Source organism: Gopherus flavomarginatus, chromosome 11 (genome assembly GCF_025201925.1).
Source record: "Gopherus flavomarginatus isolate rGopFla2 chromosome 11, rGopFla2.mat.asm, whole genome shotgun sequence".
NCBI lineage: Eukaryota > Metazoa > Chordata > Testudines > Testudinidae > Gopherus > Gopherus flavomarginatus.
Genome location: NC_066627.1, coordinates 17,593,448 through 17,612,009, shown reverse-complemented (window position 1 = coordinate 17,612,009; position 18,562 = coordinate 17,593,448). Strand labels below are relative to the sequence as shown.

Here is an 18,562-nt window from a genome sequence, read left to right as displayed (position 1 = left end):
TGAAAAGTATAACTGGGTTAAAAAATAATGAGATAAATTCCTGGAGGATATGTCCATCTATGACTTTTAGCCAGGATAGGCAGGTTTGGTGCCCCCAGCCTCTGTTTGCCAGAAGCTGGGAATAGGCAACAGGGGATGGATCATTTGATGATGACCTGTTCTGTTCATTCCCTCTGGGGCACCTGGCACTGGCTGCTGTCAGCAACAGGATATTGCACTAGATGGACCTTTGGTCTGACCCATATGGCCATTCTTATGTTCTATGGTAAAAGTGGGTACAATAGTCTCTGTCACAGCTCTCATTTTGGAACAATGAGGCTGGCATGGTTAAAGTGGAAAAACATAATCTGAAAAAACCTTTCCCTTGCAGACAGGCTCTAAAACAGAGAGTGGGCTGTGTGTTGTGTGTCCTTTTTCTCTAGTGTTGTGTTCCTATGGCTAAATAAACCATACTGTGGCTTCCAGGAGACTGTTTTGGGTCACTGGCTACACAGAAGAACGGCAAGTGCTGAGACCAGGCTACAAATGGTTAATAGCCCTGGGCCGGGTCTGAGAGTGGGAACATTGTGAAGTTGCCATGGTACCAGGCCTGGCACCTGACCTGCTGTGCTCACAGAGAGAGCAGGGGTGCTACTGACTCTGGAACTGTGATGCCAACTAACAGCTTCAGGGCACCTTGATTCCCATCCCAAATCTCCAAATCCTCCCTATGCTTCATCTGGCATCAGAAAAGCAGATCTAGCTGTCAGCCACCATGGGAGCCCTGTTACACAGAGCCAGCATGGCCTGAGGGGAGCGGGTGGAAGGGGTGCTGTAGCTCCCATGGGCAGTGTGACGATGTATCTCATAAGGCTTTATGGAAATATGCTTATGAATATAGATGACATAACTGGAATATGTTCTGTGCTACATATGCCATGTAACATATCTATGTAAACGTTATGATCTGCTGATTCTATTAATCCTATTTGTATGCATGTATCATTTTTTAATTCGAAGTCATGAATATTGGCCAAGTACTGGCTTGATTTCTAAACAACCTTAGAGCATTTGGTCAGTTCCTAGAGAAAAGAATTTGCAAAGTTAAGTGTCCAGTCAGGAAGCACTTAAGGAACAATACATCTTGGAATGCTCCAATCCACATAAGAAGTCTTCCTGGGGACATTCAAGATACCATGTGAGCAATGGCTTCTGCCTGTAAAAACTGTGAGTCATGCATGGACATGTGACTTGCCCAGGTGACTCCAGAACTCCATCTTGCAGCTGGACTTTGCATAGGAGTAAGGAGGGGGTCTCCACCCACAAGAGAAAGTTTACTTAAGCCCATGGGAGACCTCTTTGTTTTGTAGTTAGCTGGCTAAAGAGAAAGCATCTCCACCCCCAAAGATACCTGAAAGAAACTGGAATAAAGGACAGTGACTCCAAGGGGTGTGAGTGATTACTGGAACTAGATTTAAAGGAGATTAGTCTGTAAAAGGAAGCATTCTGGAACTGGTGAGGATTTTATCTGTATTCAGTGGGATTAGACATAGACTGGTGTGTTTTATTGTATTTTAGTTGGTAATTCACTTTGTTCGGTCTGTTACTACTTGGAACCGCTTAAATCCTACTTTCTGTATTTAATAAAATCACTTTTACTCATTAATTAACCCAGAGTATGTATTAATACTTGGAGGGGGAAAACAGCTGTTCATATCTCTCTATCAGTGTTAAAGAGGGCAAACAATTCATGAGTTTAGCCTGTATAAGCTTTATACAGGGTAAAACGGATTTATTTGGATTAGACCCCATTGGGAGTTGGACATCTTAGGCCATGGCTACACTAGAGAGTTGCAGCGCTGGTAAGGGGCTTACAGCACTGCAACTTAGGATGTGGTCACACTTGCAAAGCACGCCCAGCGCTGCAACTCCCTGATTGCAGCGCTGGCTGTACACCCGGTCGAGCCACGGGTGTAGCGATTCCAGCGCTGGTGATCCAGCGCTGGTCAGCAAGTATGGACCCCACCAGCACTTTTATTGACCTCCGGGGTATAAGGAGGTATCCCAGAATTCCTGTCCACAACAAACCGGAAGAAAGGGGGAGCTTGGAGTTCAGCCAAACTGCTTATTTAAAAAACAAACACAGCTCCTGTTTGCTGAGCGAGCGGAGGCAGGCAGGGGAATTACTTTGGAATGTTCACAGCTGTTTGCTTGAAGAGAGAAACAGCACGCTCACACGGCAGAGGGGGAGGGGGAAGTCCATGTTGAGCAGATGCTTATCTTGTCTGATGCTATTTAGGAGTGCATAATTTGCATTTAGTGAATGAGAGGGGGTGGGGGAAGGGTCAGAACTTTTAAAATGATTGAAGGTAGGCACTGTGTGTCTTCCAGTCCTTAGAACTTGCAAGGCAGGGAGCTGAGAACAGTGTCAGCTCCAAAAATCCAATCTCTCTGTCTCTCCCACGCTCCCTGTCACATTCCACCCCACCCCCCTCTTTTGAAAAGCACGTTGCAGCCACTTGAATGCTGGGATAGCTGCCCACAATGCACCACTCCCAACAGCGCTGCAAATGCTGCAAATGTGGCCACACTGCAGCGCTGGTAGCTGTCAGTGTGGCCACACTGCAGCGCTGGCCCTCCACAGCTGTACGAACACAGCTGTAACTACCAGCGCTGCAGAACTGTAAGTGTAGCCATGGCCTGAGTGTTAAAGACAAGAACACTTCTGTAAGTTGCTTTCAGTTAAGTTTGCGGCTTGGGGCAAGAAATTCAGACCCTGGGTCTGTGTTGGAGCCTATGGGTGTGTCTGGCTCAGCAAGACAGGGTGCTGGGATTCCCAAGTTTCCAAGGCAGAAAAGCAGGGGCAGAAGTAGTCTTGACACATCAGGTGGCAGCTCCCAAGTGGGGGGTTCTGTGATCTATCCCGTCACAGTGGCATAGTCGGCAGGATCTATGCACAGCTGATTGCTCTGAGATACTAGTAGTGATTTTAAGTGGAGAACAGACAAAGTGGTTACTGATTTGTTGTTTTCTGTTTGCTTATTTCAGGTAAGGGAAGTAGGGGTAGAAAAGAAAGCAAAATAAATAATACTGAAAATCAGAAGAAGCTAGAACTATACAAGTTACAAATTGCCCAGAAAGGCTGAACACTGGGAACGTCTCTGTTAACTAAGAAGCCCCTGAGCTGAGTGCATCTCAGTTTCAGTGAACTGCAGATGTGTGTGGCCCAACCTCTGTGTCTGTGCTGAAGCTGACTGGAATGTCTAACTTAGTAAGACAGGAGAGGAGGGGGTGCCTGTTCTAGCAGGAGGGGGTTCTCTGTGGTATCCCAGCTCATCGAGTGACAGTCTCAAGGGAAGACAATTGGAAATTGATGTGCAATTTGCCCGGGAAAAGGCTGCCCACCAGCAAATCCTGGACTTAAAAGACAAAGCAATTAAGACCCAGAAGCAGGAACTGGCTGTAATGGAGTGGAAGAGGTGCACAGAGACATGTCTCCTGGAGCTGGAAGTTGGTGAAAGAAGGTGACTGCTGCGGTGGGAACAAACCCCAAGGACTCTAGCTGGAAGCAAACTCAACCTGAGTGAAGCAAGGGTGGGATTTTGCTGGCCAGTGAAAAGTCTTTCATAGCTGATAGCTGTGAGCCTACAGCTCGATCAGGGTCTCTTTCTCTTTTCGGGGACACAGGAGTGTCCGCACCAGAGGGGAGTCCCAAAATGAATTTTAGGTATACTGCCTCCCCCATGGTCAGTGTCCAGGTCTCTTTATGCAAAAGGTCTCTTGTAAGGTATCATTACAAAGCTTATAATCTACTGAGTGTGGTTATCCTATGTGTATAAATGTACCACTCTTGTATCTGAAACTAGAAATATGAAATATAACTCTGAGGGCCTATTGTCATTATACAAAGTGTGGGCCATTATTGGTGGTTTGGAATCTTGATGATTCCCATTAATTAGGACAATTGTCTGCAGATGGGTGTGTTTTATCTGTAAGTCTTCCTGTAGGCGTGTGTGCTGGCAAGTGGGTAATGAAGTCTTGCAGTGACATGCGATCATCTTTAACCTGATGTCTTTCCATGGAAAAGGAGGAGGCGGGAACCCAGAGGGACAAAGGATTCCCACCTTATACAAAAGATATATAAATAGGTGGAACAGAACAAAGAGGAGAGCCATCATGAGGAATCCCCTAGCTACCACCTCAGCTGGAACAAGGGCTGTACCCAGGGCCCGTGCAAGGATGTTTCACGCCCTAGGTGAAACTTCCACCTTGCACCCTCCCTCCCTCCGTGCCCCCACCCTGAGGCCCCCCCTGCGGCAGCTCCCCCCCTCCACCCGGAGGCATCCCCCCCCTTTGTGGCAGCTCCCCACCCTCTGCCCTGAGGCACCCCCCCGCCCCAGCTCACCCTTGCTCCGCGCACGAGCACCCCGAGCACGCCATCGCTGCTTCACTTCTCCTGCCTCCCCACCCTGCGTGCCGCCCCCCACCCTTACTTGTTGCAGGCAGCCCTCTCTGTGCTCCCCAGTCCCAGCTCCCTCTGCCTAAATGTCGGCAGTGACCGGGGCGGCCCAAGATCCGGCTGTCGCGGTAGGAAATGAGCCCCCCAAATGCTAGCGCCCTAGGTGACTGCCTAGGTCGCCTAAATGGTTGCACCGGCCCTGGCTGTACCAGGGAAAAGGATTGTGCCCAGACTAGGAAGGCATCCAGTGTGTGAAAGAAACGTATTAAAACATCTTTCAGTGTGAGATATTATCTGTACTCAATTGTAATACTGTATTAGGCTTAAATTTCCGTGTTTTACTTTATTTTGCTTGGTAACTCACTTTGTTCCGTCTGTTACTACTTAGAACCACTTAAATCCTACTTCCTGTATTTAATAAAATCACTTTTTACTTATTAATTAACCCAGAGTAAATGATTAATACCTGGTGGGGGGGAGGGAACAGCTGTGCATCTCTCTCTATCAGTGTTATAGAGGGTGAACAATTTATGAGTTTACCCTGTATAAGCTTTATACATGGTAAAATGGATTTATTTGGGGTTTGGACCCCATTGGAAGTTGGGCATCTGAGTGTTAATGACAAGAACACTTCTGTAAGCTGCTTTCAGTCAAGTCTGCAGGGATTTTAGAGCAAGTATGTAAACTACGAACTGGGATGGGATTTGCAAACAATCTAGGGGATTTAGGTGCCCATTTCTCAAGAACAGTAATTGTTCCAGTCCCGTCAGCAACACGCACATGCACACACAGAGCCGGGCTTCTCCACTCCAGCAGGGGGACACACCATCACTGCACATAAAATGTTTGAAGGCCGGCATAACCTGTATAATCTCCCCGATGCAGTTCCCAGGGCTGGTCTCTAGGAGGCGACCTGCCTGATTGGGACATAGAGGCAGCGCTTTGCCAGAGCCTGCCGCACAATCCCGAGATGTTGCAACAGCTGCAGAAACACAGCAAGGCGGACAAGGGGGCACTAACACCCGCTAGCGCGCGAAGGGCAGAGCGTGTGATCCAGAAGATTACAAACATTTCTGGGTCCGTGCCCCTCGTGGTCCAGCACAAAAGAAACCGTCACAAAGGTCAAAGATGGACAAACTCTGAGATGTTCAGAGACTATCACATGTAAATATCCTGCTTCTAAATAATAGCAATTTACTGGCTCAACTGTGAGGGAGGTGGCCCATATCATTCAACACTTCCCCTTGCAATAGCAGACAAACAAGGGCCAAATAACCACCTGGTGTAAAGAAACAGCCACACCCACTGGAGAGCTGACCCAGTGACATTAATGGAGCAGCACTGATTGACACCAGCTGGGATCTGGTCCTGGCCACTTGTCTGCCTTATAAATCAGCTCTGAATCTGTGTGTGTGAATAATCTGTGTGGTTGCTTCAATGTCACGCCTCATTTATTGTAACCCTGAAGGCTGTTCAGTGACTGGATTTAATCTGACAGCACAGGGACGGTGGTCCCACAGGAACGGGAACTATAATGTTCTGTGTTTGTTTCCCTTTTACATGATTGTTGCCCTCCACTTACGGTTTGAATTGCATGGCAGGGGAAGGAGAACAAATATCAAAGGTATAAACCATTGGAAGAGCACTGAAGAGTTAGGGCCCCAGGGTTCTGTTCCTGACTGGGTGACCTAGGATCAGTCATGTCCCCTGTCTCTGCCTCAGTTTCCCCATCTGTAAAGTGGTTATGACGATGCTTCTTTTATAAAGCTTTTTGTGATCCACTGATGTGAAGTGTTAATGAAGAGCTGGGGATTGTTAATCTATTAATGTGACTAGCTTTGAAATAGTAAAAGAAAGTGCTTGAAAGGAAGACTCTTAATCAGTGCCCTGGGTCAACAGAGAAATAAAGTCACTGAAATGACTACAACAAACTAAGCCCACGAAGGAAAGGTTAAAACGTAACGTGTTCTGCCCCATCGCCGTCTCCTGGATATTGGTGGAAGTAGCAGGGAAGCAGAGGGAGCAGGTATCTGAGAGTCCATTGGCAAGTGTCGAGTAGGGTAATTGGTGCAGTTCTCCCTCCACCGGCCCCTGCACACGGGGTGTAGATCTGAGGCTGCCGTGTGGCTCCTCCCAGTTTACTGAGTCCATCTAATAAGCTGCAGAACTGGCAAACTGGCAAATTTGGACCAGCCTCTCCCTCTCCAGGCCTTCCAAGTAGTGGGGAGGCTTCATAGCAGAGTGTGCGTGTCCCTTTGGTTTGATTTGATCTGAGTGGTCCCTTGCTGAGTCTGCAGGCTTCCTAGTGAGACCTAGGGGGACCAGACTGAGCAATCCAGGATGCAAGTTTCTCCTCTGTCAGCCCAAGTGCACTGGACCAAGAGAACTTCAGCAAATGACTTTTAAGCAATTTCTTCTGATGTGTTAAACTAGTGGCTTTCAAAGCAAACACTAGCAATATTGGGTTGCCTTGTGAGAGGCCCTCGGACACAGCGCAGCGTCACTGCTTGGGGAGCGGCCTGGCATGTGACAACGGGGTTAGGGATACAGGACTGGTGACCAATGATTATAATAAATGGAATGAGAAATTGTGGGGATCTGTTGCTCTGAGGTGTAACTGCTTGGTGTAAGTTGATTGTTGGCCATTGTCTGTGCCCAGTTCATGCCTAGAACCTTTGGTGCCCACAAACTTGATCTGCAAATCTTTTGATCCTCACATGTTGTGACTCTTGATCACTCCGTATCCCAGCTTGAGCTGTGGTGAAAGGGCCCAGATTGACCCACCCTCAACTCTATCCCAGCCAGGGCTGCCTCTTGCACCTCCAAACCCATCTCCTGAGGTCTCTGCTGCACCAGGAACCCTTTCCACATTCCCCCCCAACCCACGACGCCTCCTTCTTCTCTCCTGTACCCTCACGACCCTCTTCTGCCTTCCCTCTATTCCCCCTTTCTTTGGCACCATCCAACTGGCCTCCTGAGCCCCCAGGTGTGTTCCCAACTCCCCTGGGAGACGGGGAGGTGACTAGAGGGTCGGGGGGAGCCCTGAGGGGCTGACAGGGGAGGGGGTTTCCTTGCTGAAATTCAAGATTTCCCTGCAAATCCCCACAGTCCAATTTTTTTCTTTGTCCACCCAACCCAAAGTACATTTTACCCACTCCTGCTATTATGGCAATGGGTCCTGGGGAGCACATGGTTCCCAGTCCCACTGCAGGGCTCTCCATTGAGCTCCGACCTCCAGCTCTCAAGGCCCCAGCTCCCCTGAGTTAGGCTATTATAGGGGGTTTAGGAGGCTGCAAGGATTGGAAGGGGCTGGCTGGTGCTTGCAGGGGTGCTGGGCTAGAGGGGAAATCAGGACAGGGGAGCCGTCAGGCACTGAGATGGTGGGAGGATTTGGGGCATAGCAGAGAACAGAGACAAAGAACTGAGGAGACTGACTGTCCCCCGGACTGTGTGGGGATGGGGCTGAGGGAGTTTGGATCTCAGCTCTAGGCTCTCCAATCTATTTGGAAAACAAGGGGTTGCCCCAGTCACCCCAGGAGAAATGATGCTGGCAACAAGGCAGGCTGTGAAGTAGCTCCTGTTCCATAGGATTAGTAGTGAACTGGTCCCCAACGGAGCACTCGGAGGAGGTGATTGGCTAGCTCAGCAGCTGACCCACTGGCCTAACATGCCATTCAGGGCTGGAAGCTCATTAGAACGTTGTGATTTTTAATGGTGAGGAGAGAGCCATCTAATTCTTCTGCCCGCCATCTCCCCAAACATATCCAGCTGGGCTGCATGGGCAAGAAGTGATTTATTGCAAGAAACAGCAAGAGAATCCAGCCCAGTAACAGCACCTAGGGCTTAGCCTGAGACACACTTCTCCCAACATCAATCCCACCACCGCATGGGTAAAGGATGGGACGGAGCAGCTACACCATATAATGGGCACTAGGGGCAGCAGAAGGTGGGGGCAGGGAAGGGGCGGCTATACTGTATAATGGGCACTAGGGGGCAGCAGAGGGTGAAGGCGGGGGTGGGGAAAGAGCGGCTGTACTGTATAATGGGCACTGGGGGCAGCAGAGGTTGGGGTGGGGAAGGGGCGACTATACTGTATAGTGGGCACTAGGGGCAGCAGAGGGTGGGGGTGAGGTGATTACTCTGAGCAGCTGCAGAAGGATCAATGGGGATTACAATAAATCGTGGGGCACTAGACATCCAGGAGTCTGGTTTATTCCATACTGCAGACTCAGTGGAAGCTGCGTTAGCTGAGTGCTTGCCATGGTCAGTCACTCTGATGTCGGGGTCCTCACCATGGACTCGGATGCCTGGCTTGAGTCCCCCCAGTTCCTGGATCTCATGCTGGGTGCCTTGAGCCGAGGGTGGATCCAGGAGGGGTCAGGGATGGAGCCGGGGAGCCCCCAGCCATGGAAATGTCTGTGGAGAGCGAAAGCAGCAGGATGCACTGGTTCCTGCCCCAGGCCTGGCCGCCCAGCTCTAGAGGTTCCTGTCGTAGTGCACGGGCAGCCCCCTGACACACGCCACGCGGATCCGCCGGATGCTGCTGCCCCCACGGTAGTTGCAGGGAGGGCGGGTCGACCCACTAGCCAGCCGGCAGATGGTGATGCGGTAGCGGTTGTTGCTGTTGCGCAGGTTGCGGCCGACGGGCCGGCCTGCCCGGCCGCAGACATCTCGAAGCTGGCTGGCGGGAGCGTGGACGAAGGTGTTGGTGTGTTTGCAGGGGCGAGCCATGCCCCGGCGCTGCATCATCATATTGCAGTAGCTCCGGTCATTCCGAGCCCTGGTCTTGGGGTTGTCGACGTGCTGCCTCAGGAACTGCGAGTAGCTGGCTCCTTGGCCCAGCCGGGCCAGCCAGCCAGCCAGCAACACCAGGGCCAGCAGCAGCATGGGGTGGGGTCTCTTCGGAGCCATTGCTGCACCTGGCCTGGCATCTACCTGCAGTGGGGAGGGAGAGGGACATAGGAAGGTGAGACTGGAAGGGATAGCCGGAGTCTCTGTCACAGGCCACCCACTGTACCAATCCTCATCATAAGGGAGCCAGCTCCCTCCAAGAGCCATCTCCAAGCTGGTTAGGTTGTTCACCCCCCCCGCCCCCCGACTGTTCCCTAAAATCCCTCCTCTGCTGCTTAGAACCTGCCTCATTTCCAGCCCATTGGTGCATCATGGCCAGTTTCTACCCATTTGCTCTTGTGCCAGCATTGTCCTTTAGCTGCAATAGCTCCTCTCCCTGCCTGGTATCCCCCCCCACCCCCTGCACCTCCTAATGTACTCTAGTTTCCTCTCAGAAGATCGACCCTCTGCTCCCCTGAGCATCCTAGCAGCCCTGCACCTGCTCCAGTCTGAAGTCATCTCTCTTGAACAAGGGTGACCAGAATTGCTTGCGAGATTCCAGACAAGGTCTCACTAGTGCCGTGTACAATGGCATTAATACTTCCCTACCTCTCCTGGAAATGCCTCACCGGATACATCCTGGTATCACATTTGTCTTACTCGCAGCTGCATCACACTGGTGGCTCATAGTCCTGTTGTGATCAACCCCTGCACCTGGGTCTTTCTCCTCCTCTCTCATTTCCAACTGATGAATCCCCAGCTTATGGCAGAAATTCTTATTAGTCCCTATGTACATGACCGTGCACTCTGTACCATTGAACTTCATCTCCTATCTGTCACTGCATTCCTCTAGGTCATCCAGGTCTTCCTGTAGGATATTCCAGTCTCCTCTTCACTGACTTTGTGTCATCAGCCAATTTCAGTAGCACACCCCTGCTTTTTGTGCCAGTGAAAATATTAACTAAGACTGGTCCCAAGGCCAATCCTTGTGGAGCTCCTCCAACCCAATCATTCCCCTTTCAGCACAGCCCTTGTCATCTCCCCTGCAGCCTGTTCCTTACCCACCCTACAGTTTTGTACTAAGCCCCAACTTTGCTAGTTTAGTTAATAATTTCTCAGATGACACCATGTCAAATGCTTTACTGACGTCCACACAGATTGGATCTGCCACTTTTCCCTGGTCAAGTGAATCAGTTTTCTTCTCAAAGAAAGACAGGTTAGTCTGGCCAGAGCTGCATTTGGTAAACCCATGTTGTGTTACATCTTTTCCTTTGAGTGCCGTGTCTTTAATGATTGTTTCCTTCAAAACTTATTCTAAAGCCTTCCATACTCCTGAGGTCAGACTAATGGGCCAGGAGCTGCCGGGATCACTTTTCTCCCTTTCTTAAATATGGGTGGCACATTTACTGATCTCCAGTCATACGGCATCACCTCAGATTTGGTAGATTTATTAAAAATCCTTGCTACTGGGCTTGCAATCTCATATGCCAGTGTTCTGGGATGGAGATTACCCACTTCCCCAAACCTGAGTGTATTAAATGCTATTAGTTTTCTTCCACAGGATATACACTCATACACTCATTCCCATCAGCCATCCTGGCTGCGTCCTCATCATCATCTTATTGAAAACTGAGGCAAAATATTCCTTTGGTTTGGGGCCATCCCTGGATTGTTCCGAACCTTGACATCCTCATCTTCATCCATCCTCCCTGCAAAGCAGTCCCACATCTTCTCTTCTCATGGATGTGGCTCAAGAACTGGCTACCAGCTGTTTTCATTGCAAGTGTAACTCATCCAGTCTTTTGGCAATTCTCTCTATCCCTGCACTTTCTGACCTCCAGGAGGAGTTTTCTTTACCAATCAAGCCCTTCTTCCATTCCTTGCCGACTCTCTTCTTACTCCCAATATCCTTCTTGAGCTGGCTAGTCATCCAGTTAGGGCTGGAGCTTTTCCCTACAAGTTTGTTCCCCTTGCTTGGGATGAAAATTACAGATACTTTTTGCACCTTTGAGATTCCAACTCTCCTCCACAATTAAGTCCCTGAGCTCTTCAGTCCAGCTGACTTCGCTAACTAGCTTCCTGCATCTAGCAAAGTCTGCCCCTTTTCAATAGAAGCCCATAGTTGCCCATCTTTTATGATTATCCCTCCACTTAATTTAAACAGAACCAACTTGTGCTCACTTGACACACGGTTATTTCCAGCTCTTCTCTGATACCCTCGCTACTTACCAGAACCAAGTCTAACCCAGCATCTCCTCTGCTTGGTTCGGTGGCTAGTTGATGAAGAAATCGGTCATCGATCCTGTCCAGGAATATGAATCAATAACCATTATCAGTAGCAGATGTTCTGCCATCTATACCCCACAAGTTCAAGTCTCCCAGAATGACACTGTTCTCTGTAGTATTTCTCTCTCCATTAATATTACAGATCTATCACTCCTTATCCAAATCCAACCTGGGGTCTATACCAGCCCCCAACATCCCCCCAGTAAAACCTCTGTTGCCGTCCTTCCCCGGAGTGATTTTGACCCAAGCAGATTCTATGTTGCTATTGCTTCTTATTGGTCTACCACATCACCGATGTATAATGGTACCTACCTCTTTACCTTTATTTCCCTTTCTCCTGAACTCACATCCCCTTACATACCAGCGTTCCAGCTATTCCACCGTGGTTCTGTTACCCCTAGAATGTTCGGTCTCACCTCCTGCACCACTCGGTCCAGTGCTTCCCCCCAGACCCTTCCCCTTCACGTACAAATATTGCATCTGTTTCTCTCTACCCTCACCGGGTGTTCTAGCTGGATTGGGCACTGTCTTCGGTTGCTTATGTTCCTGCCCTCTGGGCTTCTTTAATAGTGCATCGTCTGCCGGATTTTCCTCTCCCTGTGTAATAAAACCAGGAGATACACGTCTCCATTTCCTAGTTTAGAACTTGCTGTCAATCAAGGCGAGAGCAGATGGAGACAATGAGAGCTGGGAACCTGCTTCCACCATTCATGGTATCAAAGCTGCTCCAATTCCCATCACCCCTCACACACCCCTGTGCCCCTCTTTGGCCCCATCCCCAGTCCACCCCACTTCGCTCCATCCCCATCTCCCTGTCATTCTGACCTTCTCAACAACTCTGCTCTCTTGGTGCCTTTGACCCCAGCTGGAGAGATGGACCCAGCCACTGACAGAGTGGAGAGTCCCCTGAATCTCCTGCTGCTCCAGACTCCATTATATGGTCCCCAGCAGGGCAGGGCAGAGTGGGGTGGAGGGAGGGAGGGCAGCTGACCGCGCAGCACCTGTGTCTACATGGCAGCCAGGAGCAATCAGGAGGGGCAGGAGGGGTGCTAAACAATCCCCCGCCTTCACTGACTGGTCTTATTGTCCTGGCCCAGGAGCCAGAACGGGCTGCAAGGTCTCCAAGGTCTTGTGACCTGCCCCGAACACCTGGGTTCTCTCTGCGCAGCTTGGCAGCTCCAGGTGGGACTGGTGCCAGCTCGATCCATGCTGCCTGGCCCTGGACCAGAGGCTCAGGGTTTATGGGCAGCAGGACTGGGTGAGTTGCACGGAGCAGGGAAGGTCTGGCTGGCTCAGAGGGGCCTTTGACGGGGAACATGAAAGCGACAGGGCCAGGGCGTTTATGGGAGCAGAGAGGGCTCGCCTGTTGGCTGAGCGCCTGATAGGTGCGGGGGCATCCTGGACACTTGAAACCCAGCTCCTGAGGATGGGCCATCCAGCCTTCCCCAGACAGAGAACGTTCACAGTGTGGCTAATGTTAGCCCAGCTACAGTCAGCCTTGAAAGAGAGACCGTTGCCTAGCAGTGAAGGGAGTTCAGTGCTGGGACAGCGCCCCCGGGACACACCAGCGGGGGGAGTATTTAGCACATTGGATGATATCTTTCGAACAAATCCAGCTGCTGGGAGGAATTTGCCAGGGGTCAGGCTGGGTGGTTGTGAGGTTCCTTCTGGCTTTTAAATTTGAGAACCTCAGTCTTTCTGTTCAGCCCCTTCTGTCATGGGCCATGGAGAGGACAGCACCTCTGCATTGCCTGCAACATCCTCATAACACTCACACTGCTGCTGTAGGATCGGGACTATCATCCAGTCTCAGGTTTCAGGGCTTCAACTTGCAAGGGTCAGGAAAGCTTGGTGTATTCTGGGAATTTGTGTGTGTGTGTTGGGGGTGGGGGGCATCTTCTTCTGAAGCATCAGGGATTGGCCACAGCTGGAGAAGAGACATTGGATGGGGTGGTCTTGGCCACATGCACAGGGTCCGACCGATGGCCAGCTTTGGGTTAGGGAAGGAATCTCCCCCCTGGGGGGGATGACATCTGGGCATGTCTCAGTTAATCAGTTCCCTGCTGTGAGGGGTTCCCTTGGTCTCCGCCTGGTTCACAACACTTCAGTCTCCCAAGGACTGTAATGTTTTGCTCTCAGTAAAGTCTTTAGCTTCAGTGCAAGGGTACCTGGCTGACGTTTAACAGCCTGTGCTGTACGGGAGGTCAGGCAGGGTGCTCTCATGGGCAACCCTGGATTTAAAGCCTGCAGAACTGAGAATCTCTGCCGGACTAACTCCCAGTGTGGGCGATTGTGTTCCCCAATGAGTCTGGCTTCTCAGGCCCCATCTGGGCTTGGACGAGCACAGAGGTGGAAGCGCACAGGAGCCTGAAGCAAAACAGCACCATACCGGGCGCGAGCTGCCAACCTGGGCTTTAGTGAGCCACTAGAAAACACAATTTTTATTTGTCTGTAATGCTGACAGATAACCTCAATGTTTCTTTCAAAGCAAATGTTCTATATTTATTTAAATGGTCACAGTTGCGTCAAATTATGGATTTTATTTTTATCGATTTCCATTTCCCCAGTTGCAGGAAATTAGGTGGGGTCAGACAATCAGTTCAGGGGAGAGGGGGAGGTCAAACAATAAGTGTTTAAGGCCAGAAGTCACTGCAATTCAAAAGCTCAAATTTATCACTATTAAAACACAAATTGGCAGAATCACATGTGGAAATGTTCAGAGTAAATCACTTTAATTCAAATGCCAACAAGGTCTCAAGCGGCATTTTTCTGACTTCTACCGGTCTGTGTCTGTTGATTGTTGTCGATGTCTGGAAGTTGAAACTAGACAAATTCAGCATGGAACTCAGGGCTACATTTTTAGCGGGGAGGGTGATTAATCAATGGAACGATTTGCCCAGGGCCATGGAGGATTCTTCATCGCTGATGATTTTTAAATCAAGACGGGATGATTTTCTCAAAGCTTTGCTCTAGGGATTATGGTGGGGCAGGTCTCTGGCCTGGGCTATAGAGAGGGTCAGACTGGGAGATCACAATGGTCCCTTCTGACCTTGGGATCTACACCTGTCCCCAGCATCTGTTCTATGGGGAAAGAGCCACTTTGCTCCTTGAGACGTTCTGTCTCCAGTCTGTAATGGTGGGATTAGATGCCCCCCACCCCAGAGAGTTGAGTGTGTTAAATTACTGCCTTAGCCCACTCCGCCAGCTGCAGCAGGTTCTCGGGGCTCTCTCCTGATGGTCTCTCCTTCCCCAGCCCTCCTCCCCGGAACCTCTAGCTGCAACATTGACCCCGGAGGAGTTTGCTACTGGGGGAGCCCAGCTCCCGCTGTCCATTTTCCAGTGGCTCCCTGAGACAGAAGGGGGTGTAATGAGGGGCTCAGCAGAAAGTCTGGCCATGGTTATAAGGGGGGCGACAGGAGCTAAGGAGGGTACTTGCAACCCCTCCCAGCTCACAATATCGGGTTTACAATGGTGCCAAGGTGTCTGTGGCACCGGACCCACACTCAAAAGGGGCCCCAGTGCCTGGACCATGGTCCCACCCTCCTGCTCCACCCCAAGGCCCCGCTTCCACTGGGCTTCTTCCCCTGAGACCACACCCACTGCTTGCTCCTCTCTGCACTGGGGGCAGCAGGGGGCAGGGTCTGGGGGGACAGACCGTGCTGTGCAATGGGCCCTGGCTATATTGACTTGTCGTAGTGCACAAGGAGCCCCCCACCCACAGGCGACGCAGATGCGTTAGGTGCTGGTGTCTGCCTTGTAGTTGCAGGGCGGTGTCTGTGATCCCCCCTGCAGCCGGCTTTGCTGTCTCGCAGGATCCCACTCACTGGGGTCTCCCCAGAGCCGCAGATGCTGGTGGCGCTGGCATGGACGAAGGTGTTGGTGAACTTGCAGACTGGCAAGGTCGTGCCCCAGCGCTGCATTATCTGGTAGCATTAGGTCCTGGCGTCCGGGACAGCAGTCCTTGGGTAATCGATATGCTGCCTCAGGAACTTCTCGTAGCGCGTCTCCCCCCTGGCCAGAGCCAGCTACGTGGCCAGCAAGACTAGCAGCAGTGTTGGGTGGGGTCCCCTCTGGGCCATGATACCTCTGCTGCTGGCTCGCAGTGGCGAGGAAATGGGAGGATGGATAACGGGGAGGGGACCTGTTTGCACTGTGGGACCTGCACCCACTCATCCCCTCCAGGCCCTTAATCTCCTGGGGAGCTCCTTGCAGATTGCAGGCTAAGGCTGCCAGGCAGGCAGTTGCTTCATGCCAGACTCCAAAACTTCATTGGCAGAGAGTTAAAGTTACCTGGAATTGCCTCCACTTCTGCCAGAACGTCAAATGCTCCTGAAACCACTAATTAAAGAATTAAGTGGAGCACACCGGCTCCACCCCCCCCACAACCATCACTCAAAGAGGGCAGAGTAAAGGGTACAGCACTAGGCTGAATTTACTAGGTTCTTTCTTTCCCCATATCTATCTATCTATCTATCTATCTATCTATCTATCTATCTATCTATCTATCTATCTCTATCTAATCTAAAAACACCCCTCCCAGCAACCTGGGTGTGTGATATTGCCCTTCTCCATGGATTAAGGCAGATCTCTCTTTTTGCCACGCAGATTCTGTTTGGTTAGTGGCCAGCAGAGGATAAGAGAAGAGGGATTTCCACATTAGACCAGCTTGAGGGTCCAGCTAGCTCGGTATCTCCTCCCAACCTGTGGCCAGTACCACCTGCTTCAGGGCGGGGAAGACCTCTGCCCTCTCTTCTCTCTTCTCCCCCACCTCTCATAGACTTTACGGCCAGAAGGGACCATCATGATCACCTAGTGGGACCTTCTGCACATTGCAGGCCACAGAACCTCATCCATACGCCCCTGTGATAGATCCCGAACCTTTGACTGAGTTACTGATGTCCTCAAATCATGGTTTAAAGACTTCAGGTTCCAGAGAATCCCCCATTTACACTAATTTAAACCCTCAAGTGACCCATGCCCCATCTCCCTGTGGTTCTGACCTTGTCATAGACTCTCCGACCTTCCCAGCTCCTGGCGCCTTTGCCCAAGCCTGAGAAATGGACCCATTCACCTGTGGAGCTGAGATTTTCCTGAGCCTGCAGCCACTCCAGGTTCTGTTATACCGACCCAGCCAAGTGAGTTTGGAGGGGCAGCACCTCTGGCTACGTGGCGGCATGGATCCCAAGGCAGATGGGAGCAGCAGGAGGAACCAGCTGTGTGTCAAACAATCCCATTCTTCCTGGCTTGGTCTCCCTGCCCTGACCCATGAGCTGGAACCAGTTGTAACCTCTGCAAGGTTCATATGTGGATAGGGTTGTGGTCACAATGGACTCCCGGCTCCTCTGATCAACCCAAGACACCTGGGTTCGTTCCATCCAGCCTGGCAGCGCCAGGTGCAATTGGAGCCAGCTCAGGCCTTGCTATGCAGGGAGGAATGATTTGAGTATAAAAATATTTATATTAAACAGGGAATTAATTAAGTTATCTGGCAGCTCTCAAGCCAGTTCCTTAACAAATTCAGAAAGCCAGGAGGACCTCTCCAAAGATTGTTGAGAAAACTCCATATATTTACAGCCTGTCCAAGTATCATTTAAGTTTTAAATGTCTTTAAAAAAAAAGAGCTGAAATACTTTTAAATGGAAAAGAGAAGTATTCGGATACATTGGAAACTGAGTTTCAGCTCCTATCAACCCCTGGTAGAAATAACACGGTAGCTCAAGTGATGAAATGAATACAAGACAGAGTTACAACTTTCACTTGAAAGAAGTTCTGAAAATTTTCTGCTACAGAGACAAAAGCCATATAGCCTTGAAATTGGAGATGAGTTACTGTTGCTAATATATTAGCAGGTTTAATAGATTCATAGATGTCCATGCCAGAAGGGACCATTGTGATCATCTAGTCTGAGATGGGGTGTGCATGCCCCACACCAGGCAAGAGAGGGTTAATCCCACACTATGGGTGGACAAAGTCCCACCCCTCTGACCATGCTGGGCATGCTCCAACTTCTGTGCTAGTATAAAGGAGAGCAGCCCAGCTCAGTCTGGGCAGACCACCAAGGAAGAAGGATGCTTGGCAGAGGCTTCAGCCCAGGGACCATTACAGCCCCTACGTGTGGGAGATGAAGCTCCTGAGATCTAGACCAGAGACCTATTACCTACAGATGATTGGTGGATGTCAGAATCCCAGGGAGTAACATGCACTGAGGAGCCCTTAGACCCTGACACCATTTGGACTACAGCTACAGGAAGCATAGCAGGAAGTAGCCCAGGGAAGTGGAGTGAGTAGTATCTCCTACTCATGGAAAGTCAGCATCTTGCAGTTGAATTCCCCATTGACCCAGTGGTGGACTACTCTCCCACTATTAGGGCCCTGGGTCATGACCAGGTGGAGTCAGGTGGGCCCGAGTATCCCTACCCCGGCTGCCACACCCACTTTGATGGAAGCCTCCCCAGATCTGGCCACTAGGCCACACAACCCTGCACACAAGTACCACTGTATTGACTCCAGCCACTAGGCCACTAGGCCACTCTGCCCTGCACTCGAGGGCCACTGTATTGACCCCAGCCACTAGGCCACACTGCCCTGCACTCGAGGGCCACTATATTGTCTCTGGCCACTGGGTCGCACTGTTGTGAGGCCCAGGATAGTCTGGCAGACTGTTACCACGGTGTCACCGCACCCACGATACATCCCACAGGGGAATGGGGTGTGCCTACACAGCCACATAGTCTGACCTCTTGTAGAACATAGGCCAGAGAACTTCCCCAAATAATTCACAGAGCAGATCTTATATAAAAACATCCAGGCTTGATTTATAATTGTCAGTGATGGAGAATCCACCACGTCCCTTGGTGAAGTGTTCCAATGATTAAATACACCCCCTTTGCCCCTGCATCACCATCTCAGAACTGCCCCTGGGGATTCACAGGTCTGTAGCAGGAGCAGCCCAGGGTTTTTGGTGCCCTATGCGGGGGTCCTTCTGCACTCCTGGTCGTTGGTGGCAAT

General features: G+C 50.7%; 1 pseudogene; it reads right to left on the bottom strand.

The window, feature by feature from the left end:
* Nucleotides 1-8,914: 8,914 nt before the first annotated feature.
* LOC127031301 (ribonuclease-like) lies at nucleotides 8,915-9,919 on the bottom strand (annotated as a pseudogene).
* Nucleotides 9,920-18,562: the final 8,643 nt, after the last annotated feature.